General features: G+C 38.7%; 1 long non-coding RNA gene across 1 annotated transcript; it reads right to left on the minus strand.

Moving 5' to 3' along the window:
- Window positions 1-628: 628 nt before the first annotated feature.
- On the minus strand, window positions 629-3153 carry LOC131326314 (uncharacterized). Its single transcript, XR_009199971.1, has 2 exons — window positions 2886-3153; window positions 629-885 (listed from the first exon to the last, which is right to left on the minus strand). It is a non-coding gene; the product is annotated as an uncharacterized LOC131326314 (long non-coding RNA).
- Between the last annotated feature and the right edge of the window lie 7210 nt (window positions 3154-10363).

The raw sequence follows: 10363 nt of genomic DNA on the forward strand, positions 1-10363 counted from the left end.
CTGTTGTTTTTTTTTTTTTGTTTGAAAACAGACAGTTGAAAATGTGGGCAAGAAGGAATCAAAGGCTACAGAAGAGGATGCTGGGGGAGAGAAACAAGAAATAGAAAATGTGGACGAAGAAGAAGAAGAAGATTATAAAGATGCAGAAGAATGAGAAGAAGAATAAGAAGAAGGAGAAGAAGAAGGAGGGGGCGGAAAGGGGGGGTTGAAATGATCCTGGATGAGGGTGGGCCAAAGCACATAATGGTGCCAGATGCAGAAGTGGACAGTACGACTATTGAAGCATACACAACTATACTAGAATGCAACACACCGAAAGGGAAGAGGAGAAAAAACAAAGTAAAAGTGGACTCATTGTTGCTGACCAGAGAAGTGAAAAAAATTTCACCAAAGTGGTGAAGTGGTTAGACGGTTATGTCTACAATGATTTGAAAAAGGGGGAAAAGAATAAATCGAAACAAAAGTGGAATCCTAATCAAGCACCGTTGATTCATTTGCTCCTGACTAACGATGTGAACCTATTACACCAAATTGTAGACTGCACTAACGCAAATCTCAGGTAAGTAAATATACTACACTCATATAACCTCATATGAAAAAATTGCATTACATTATGTCACGCCCTCGATTTTCAACATAAATAACAATACCATTTTTAAATACAAACCCTCGCAATAGTACATACGATAGCCCCCAAATACATTACAGTTTCCGAATCCACAGGTTTGTCCAACCGATACAGTATTCCAAAAATAAAGAAAACAATACAATACAATTTGTTTTATGAAGATATGCAAGTACTTCCAATATATATATATATATAACTTTAGCTTGTGATGTCTGCATGCACTTCACACCCTCCAAGACTGTGTCCCTGTAGTGTACCTGAGAATGGTAGGGTGAGCTACACTAGCCCAGCAGGGAAATCTATACACCAGCTATATGAAAATGCGATGAATCATGCACCTAGAGTGAATGAATACGATGAGATCTACAAAGAAACATGGGTCTTCCACCACGAATGAGCATACTACAACCAGGGAATCATGATTTCATAAAGACAACCCTAACAACTCACATGTCAAACTAGAAGCAAAACTCGACTCGAATTATTCCAATTAGACCACAACTTGTCATCAATCGTCATTTGTCCATCACTACGCAATTACTCGATTCTGCCTCGATCTATACGAATATGTGATGATCATGCACCAACAGTGGTACGTGAGCAACATTATATATATACAACGAAGCCCAAGATGCTAATGACAATGAGTATATCTATCAGCAGAACAATACGAACATATCATTGGATTTCCTTTTTGAACATAATTAATTTGTGTTTTATTTCTCAAGTAGTAGCCACTCCATGCAACAAGAACTAGTTTCCTTGATTTGTACCGAACAAGAGGCTCAATGAGGAAGGATAGTAATCCAAGATACAGTTCAAAGTCGAATGACAAGCCCAAACATTAGATTAACAACTTTATCTCTCTTTTCATTTCTCAAGCAACACAGGTCATAAGTCTAGCTCAACCAATCAACAATGTTGGGCCCCGTAACCCTCGCCAAAGTCCCACCAAGAAGGTGAACCGGGCTCCGTCCATATTGACGTGAATTCCGGGCGGTGTTGGGTCCCGTAACCCTCGCCAAGGTCCCACCAAGAAGGTGAACCGGGCTCCGTCCATATTGACGTGAATTCCGAGTGGTGTTGGGCCCCGTAACCCTCGCCAAGGTCCCACCAAGAAGGTGAACCGGGCTCCGTCCATATTGACGTGAATTCCGGGCGGTGTTGGGCCCCGTAACCCTCATCGACATCCCACAAAGTGGATGCGACTCCACATTCCGGGCAGTGTTAGGCCCCGTAACCTTCGTCGACATCCGAAGTTGGATACGACTCCATCCATTATCCATATGCTATGACATGCCACACCACGATAAATACAAAGTTCGATATCACACATAGCCATAACACTCGAATCATAGGTCCATAAACATCCTTCATTATGCACAATCCATCCATAATCAATCTCACACCCATTATCGAGTTAAAACGATTATACAACATCATTAAAATTTGCATACTCAAAATTTTTCAATGATTCCAACGCCAACATATCACCAACTTACCAATCTTTAAAACCCATAAGGACCCATAACCAATAGCGTCATTTAACCATAACAAACGATGAAAAACGCAGCCCTGTACGCCGCCCGGATTTCCAGATTTTAGTTCAATCTTCTAAAAATCACTATAAATCGAGTTCTTAATACTTTTAAACGATTCCAGTCCCAAAAGTTGCGCGAGTGAACGAAGCTTAAAAGGTATGAAGGAACCCTAGTCAAATTTGAAATCCAAGGATATGGTTAAACAGGCATTTATCGAAGCAATACGAATCTGTCACGCATCAAAGTGACAGATTGACACATCTCCACTCAAATTATCATAACTTTTGGTGTACTAAGATTTTTAAGGCGATTCCAGTGGCAATGCAAAGCTGACTTCAAGACCTCGAAATCGATATAAAGTTTACATGAATTGGACATCAGACGAGAAAGTTACAGCCATTTGAAGTTGGGCGCAAACCGAAAACGAGCAGAAACCGAGACAGATTCGTGACCAAACTTCTAAAATCCACCATTAATTCAATTCTCAACGGTTTCAAGTGATTCCAGCGGCATTAGAACGGGCTTTAAGTCTAACCTATTCCATAAGAAGGAACTAAAATTCAATTCTGAGCTTAAGAAGGCGTAAAACCCCGAAAACAAAGGCCCTGTTCTGCAGATTCTCGGAAATGGAAGAAACAACCTCAAACAACGAAACAAGGCACGATCTAAGTACATAAACATCGTATACACGCATAACGAGGGTAAGAAATCCCTACCTCATGGGTTTTGAGCAAAACCCGATCCTTTGACCAAGTCAACCGAGCTCCCACGCGGTCCGATCAAGATTTTTCTTGGATATTCGGAAAACCCGTGCTCCGTATAGCAATTTTAATTCTTGGACTTCGTCCGGAATCACGCTCTAAGGTGTTGAGATCGAAGAGAGAAGGAGGAGAGAGTTTCGGAGGAGAGGAGAGAGTTTGGCCAAGAGAGTGAGAAAAAGAGAAATGGGAGAAAGTAGTCTCCTGGGGAAATTATTGGCATGGGGAGTAATCATGCTCCCACCCCACACACACACACGTGCACCTCTCGCACAATTACCCTTATATCCTCCCACGAACACGTCACACCGAATATCCGAACCGTCTATTTCAACGGGCCGTACATTAACAAAGGAAAAAAAAATACAGCCTAAAATAAAATAAAATAAAATAAATCACGGGTCTCTACACATAAACTGGTGCCTCCATTTGACAAACACAACACCACTATCTGGACCAACAATGTAACGAGAGAGGTTGATTTATTCACTTAAATGTATATGTGATGATTTTGACCATATATGTTATAACAGAAGCGTACATATTATGTTGTATTTTCTGATTTTTGACCATAAATGTGATCATATAATGTCACACATAATGTAAGATTCGCAGAAATGATTCCATCTCCTAATTCTTCCCTATGACACAAAATAGTTGCACTGTTTGGACCAATGATGTGACGAGAGAAGTTATACCCCTGGAAGACATAATGAAACTCATGCAAGGAGGGGACATCTCAAACTGGGTAAGACGTTCCTATCTTATATCATGTTGCAAATACATATTTAGTCGATTCTGTTCTTACCTAAAAATGAAAACTAATGCAGATGATCGACGGTCTCACTCGTATGTTAACGATCCAGCTAGATAACGATAATCTTAACCACATTAAATAGATGTTTCCATGCACCATCTGGGTAAGAAACATCTATTTAACTTCCGTAAATGCCTACATATTTAAGGTTATATATGATCATCAGTCCTACTATCCTTAAATGTTATTTCAATGCAACAAACTATACTACACACTGAGAACAGCGACATGAGAGCAGTTCTGCTCGACAAGAAGCTTCATCGTGTGTTTGAAAACGTCCGGTAATATGCGACTAAATACTATCGGTACTTGGTATTCCCTATGAATGGCAGTAGGGACAAACCACTAAAGATTACACCATACCATTGGACTGTTCTTTTCTTTGACGTTCAAAAAAAGAACTGGATGCACTGCAATTCGTTGAGGAAGAGAGACGGCAGAGATCCATTTGTGAAAGATGCTACCTTTGTGGTACACTTAACAATTCCATATATGCAAATACTCATAAATCCATTCATGAACAATATAAACACCACTAATATTATGCTTTCTAAATGTAGAAAAAGTATATGAAGAATTACATGAAGGACAGGCATGTTGAGCTGAAGAACCAAAGTATCGGTACCGAAATACTATTTGAAAAACAGAATTTTGATGCTCCAATCTGCTCACCTCAACATGCACCACAATAGCAAAATACATCGTAAGCTTTGAAACTCCATGCAACTTCTACATACAACAGTTTGCAAAAACCTCCATATCAACTTATCTTATTAATTTCCCACAAAAATTTACAGGGTTGATTGTGGAGTTATCGTCTGCATGCTCATGGATGTATTGGCGCACCTTGAGTCAATCCCAAAAACACTTCCGAAGATTGAAATTGACCAGTATAGAGCTGGTTTAGTCTCTCGATTTTTGAACGATGGAGGTAGAAGCTAGACGATAGAGAAATGGCAAGCGAGACAGATGGGGAAGGAGTCGCAATGAGCGTTGGTGAGATGGAAAGTGAGATGATGGTGAGATTGATTGTGAGATGGTGTCCTCGAGACAAATGTGGATTTTATATTTTTGTAAGGATAGCTGAAAGATTTTCTTGGTCTTAGATAGTACAAAACTCTTTGATGGTTTATTTCAAACAAACTTTGACTTGACCATTGACTTGTTAATAATACCTTATCTTATGTGGTACAATATAGTGCATTTTGTTATAGATATGTTGAAAATATTGATATTGATGGCCTATTGTGTTGTTAATATGTTAAGCAATTTGGAAATATTGATGGCTTGTCCAACTTCGGTACTACTTCGATTAATATTAATGACAACCAACTGCATATGTAACCATGTATGCCCTATTTCATTTGTAGTACGATATCAAAAAACACAGTTATAAAGGAGACATGTAACGACCTTGATTTTTGGTAAAATAAAATTTTCGTTAAAAATTTGAATTTGAATTTTATTACCTGGATTTGCTTTTAAAATTACTTTTTTTTATTTCTAATAATCCGTTATAATTAGATTTGAGACTTATAAAATTTTATCTTTTCGCACCGAACAATTTAGTCATTTTCTAAAGACAAGTATGCTTATAGAAGCACTTGTATATTTTCCTAAGGAGTAAAATAAAATCTTTAAAATTATATTTCTTGGCTAGAAATCCTATTTGGCAAATAGGATTAGGTTTCAACCGACTAGTTGGAAGAACCAAATTACCAATTCACCTAGTTACAATCTCCTAACCCTAGATGGACCTTTTTGACCATCTTTGAGTCTTGTGAACCCCTCCAAACGCTAATTGAACCTTGGACCAAAATAGTAATATATATATATTCACTTGTCTAGTCATTCCTAGGCCATACTTATCACCTTTATCTCCTACCATTAGATAATAAAAGTTAGGGAAACTTTTATCCATTGGACAATGTGAAACCTAGATTTTCCACCTAAGGTACCATTCTAGATTTATTAAAGTACATATATAAGATTATATATAGACTTATGTACTTCATAGATTTATATAAGCTTGCTTAAAGGACTTTAGTCCTTTCAAGGTATTATTCTAGAATATATTACCTCACCCCTTTAACCATTGGTCAATACATGCTAGGGTAAATTTTACCCCTTGGATAATAAGGTTAGTCTACCAACAAGTTCTAGTATTTTATTAAATAATCACTTCCAAGATTTTTCATGTGATTATATCCTAAAAAAAATATATGTATATGTACATTATAAATCTATTGCCCTAGATTTTCTAAAGATATTGTTATATATAGATATGTGTACTAAAGTATTCTAATATAATAATGTCATAGGAACATGTGCTTATTAGATTAGTTTATTAGGAAATCTTGACCTTATAATTTTTTATTGGATACTTGGAAATCTTAGTAGATTACATAGTACATTATGTACTTGTTTATTTATGTATATACTTGGTCATACATATATATATACTCACACCTTGTACTAGTGAGACATGGAGAGATATGGGAGAGATTTAGAGAGTACATTGACATGATTTTCTTACATCCTTACAGCCCAATCTTTGAACCATCACTTCTTCTTCCATCAAATCTTCCTAAAATCTAACCCAAGGTACAAAAAATCTAGTCTTTTATACCTAGATATTATTAGTACTTGTACATCATCCTTACAAGGCCATACCTATCCCTTTACTCATTGGACAATAATTGCTAGAGAAAATTTTATTCCTTGGGTAATAGCCAAGACTTTTGCTATAAATAGCACCCCATCCTTGCCATTTAACTCATACCTTCCAACCTTTCAACTTCTCTGTCGTGCCCTCAATTTTTAACATAAATTAACAATATTATTTGAAATACAAAGTCCTCACAATCGTACGTACATTACCCCAAAATACAGTGCAATTTCCAAACATTCACAAACTGGCTTACAATTACAACTTTTCAAAATAGGAGTTTCATAACAAGCGGTTTGTTTTACAAGAAATATAAAGTACTCTCCAAAAATAGCTTCACTTGATATTGCCAGCATGCACTTCAAGCACTCCATGACCATGACCTGCAATGAACCTGAAATGGTAGGTTGAGCAAACACGTGCCCAGTAGAGTATTCTATGCTCAAACTATATGTAAATTTGATGAATCATGCACCATGAATGAGTGAATATTGACAGATACGCCCAAAGTATGAGTGACTACCAACAAGCTGCAAGCTATAGTCTAAGGGTCCTATACTTCACATAAATGTCACTAACCATTTGCTTCTTTGACTAAATACGTTAACAAACTCATGTCATTCCACACCTGTCCATAATCAATTCATAATCATCTTATTATTCTTCGTATGGTAATACAATCTTTCTCGTGTCCACATTTATCTTCATCAAATCCCTTTATTGCAAAACCTTTTCCTTTCTTTTAATCAAGTGTTTCCCATCAATAATCACTAGGGTCACCTTGGGTCTAGTTCCCTCGAGCGCAGGGTCACCCCGAGTCTATTCCCTCAATAATAGTAATCAGTAAGGTCACCTCGGGTCTAGTTCCCTCGAGCGCAGGGTCACCCCGAGTCTTTTCCTTCAATAGCAATAATCAGTTGGGTCACCTCGGGTCTAGTTCCCTCGAGCGCAGGGTCACCCCGAGTCTTTTCCCTCAATAACGACCACTTGGGTCACCGTTCACATTTTTTCATAATCGTCATCGTTTCATAATCAATTTCATAATCACTCTGTCGGTGTTACCACAAAACTTCAGTTAACCATTACCTGACTTCCTAAATATACATGTTCATGCATTTTCATTAGCTTACCCATTCGCATCAGACATAGCGTATTAAGCCCACATATATAATCCTACAATACTCTATCCATTAGTTTCTACACTTGAACCTCATAGGGAGGGTGCCAAAAGGATTGCAAGACTTGACGAGTCGGGTGGACACAAGTTATTATATCCTCTCAAACAGTTCTTTCACAACATTGATTTCACTTCAAGCATTCTAAACACTCTACCAATCCACCACATTGATTTCATTTCATGACTCTGACTAATTAACTAATACACGCCCTTTCCTTTAAGCATACAACAATACCACACGTCCTTACCGTACCATTAAGTACACCCCCGTGCCTTCACATACCACATATCAACCCATGACTAGACTTTGCGATGCCCGGTCTTCTAGTTTCTATACTTGGAGTCCGTAAAGCATATACTAAAGGAATCTAAAGAATTCTACGAGTCGAGAGAAAACGGATTGCGATGCTACTCGTTGGATCCCTAGACATGTTCAAGTGTTTTGCTCGTATTTCAATGTGCAATAACGTCCATTGGATACCACTCTAATTGAGGAACGAGTAATACTCTCCAAAACACTTGAAAGAATGTGCAAACAACCACATTAAAGTCGATGAGAAGCTTCAAAATGCGAGTTGGAAGATATAGGAAAGCAGCTGAAAGACACTGCAACATCTCAATCTCCTACCGGTAGGTGAACGAGTCCTACCGGTAGAACTTGACCTATTGATCGATAGGTGAACGAGACACTGCTGCAGCGCAATCTCCTACCGGTAGGTGAACGAGTCCTACCGGTAGAACTTGACCTATCGACCGGTAGGTGAACGAGTCCTACCGGTAGGTGAACGAGTCCTACCGGTAGAACTTGACCTATCGACCGGGTTAAACCTCCAACCGATAGAAATTGGGAACAGAAAGGCCAACAGTTGAACGAAAAACCTCCTACCGATAGAAATTGGGAATAGAAAGGCCAACAGTTGAACGAAATAATTTTTGCACTAGACCTACTGGTAGAACTTGAATACGTTGAGCAGCTTTTGAGCTGCTGCTGTATGTTTGAGCTGGTTACGAAGGAATTTCTCAATCGTCCTACCGGTAGGTGAAAAGTTCCTACCGGTAGGGAGAGCAACTTACAGACGATTTCGACAGAAAATTTCAGGTTTCGATCCAATCTCAAATACAACCAATACAAACTCGAACAAGGCATAGAAACATTCAAATAACATATAATGAGAGGTAGAATTCCCTACCTCAAGTCGGAAGGCGAAACCCAAGCGATTTGAACGAGCCCTAGCTTCCGGAACCTCAAAATCAACTAAATACTCTTCTCCGAGCTAAACCCCATTGAATACAAGCTCAAGATCAGGCACGGAGGGTGGAATGAAGGTCAATCTTCATGGGTTTTGAGGTTGGAGGTGAAATTTTAGAGTGGGAGGGAGAGAAATGGAGAGAGAGCTGAGAGAGGGAGAGAGAACGGGAGAGGGGAAAAATGGGAAATAAATCCCCTGGGCACACACATACACACACACACACACACCAAATTACACTAACACCCTTGACTTTCAAACCTGGCACATTAACCCATAACTATAATATTTTCCACATTAACCAATATTTGTCCACTTATAAAACATTAAAATTTAAAAAAAAAAAATTTACGGGTCTCTACATTCTATCCTCCTTAAAGGAATTTCGTCCTCGAAATTTAGTAAGGTAAGTCCAATCATGCCAAGCATCACATCGACATACTCCAACTGTAACGCTATCCATTATACAACAATTCAATAACCATCAAAGTTTATGTCAAAGATTCATATCAATCAAACCACAACAAACACGTGTATATCTTTCGAACTTCGTACCCCCATTTGCACGTAACCTCGCACTGACGACATCGGCTTACCTTTCGACATTGACTACGCAAGTCTAGGATACATATCAAATTCTCATCATAGGACACGTTAGCTTCTAACTTGAGTTCGAACCCTTCTAACACATACAATGGATTTGGTTCATTCTTCATCAACACCTATAATTGGTACATAGAGCGCGTCACATATACCCGATAGTCCGATTGACTTCCCGAGACTTCCATCTAGAATGGGCGGTGATCAAGCGCCTTTTCCAAGTGGATTTCATCGGTAGTCACCTGGCTATCCAAAACGCACACCGTATTTGACACCCAACCTATCTTTCTAGCAGTGAACGCTTCCCTTCCTTCCCAAGACGAGATAAGCTCGAATGCGGTAATGCCTTACGAAATACGCAATTTCCCACTTTAAGTGACAATGGGTGACGAGGGCAATTGACATTATCCTTTGGTCGGTCTTGCACGGACGAATCACTTTGATCTGTTCGGTCACTCTCTCTCGAGTTCTCGAATGTTGTCGGCGAGTAGATTTCATCACACTCCTCGATACTAAATCTAGCGGTTCCAGAACTCACTCCAATGCTTTTAAGAGCCGCATTAACTTCTCACTCCAGGTTAGGTTATTCTAGGCTATTAGAAGGATTCAATCGTTATCTCAAATGAAACAAGCAAGCTCTAAAGCTCAAGCAACGTCAATCAAGAGTTCAAAGAACGGTAACGAGACATTCGAAATTCAAGGGACACGTGGAATCTTTAGGGCGGTTAGGCAACAAACTCAAAATACCTTTTTATAATAACCCAAGAAATTTGATATGATTGATCATAACTTTCTTATTGCTCCACAAATCAACAGAGTGAGTGAATAACCTTTTGCAACGAACGATGTTGATGCTAAGGATAAATACGAGGAAGTGAAACAGATCTCTGGTGAACTAACTAATACAAGATCATAATTGTCCAACAC

Source organism: Rhododendron vialii, chromosome 5a (genome assembly GCF_030253575.1).
Source record: "Rhododendron vialii isolate Sample 1 chromosome 5a, ASM3025357v1".
In the NCBI taxonomy this organism is placed as follows: domain Eukaryota; kingdom Viridiplantae; phylum Streptophyta; class Magnoliopsida; order Ericales; family Ericaceae; genus Rhododendron; species Rhododendron vialii.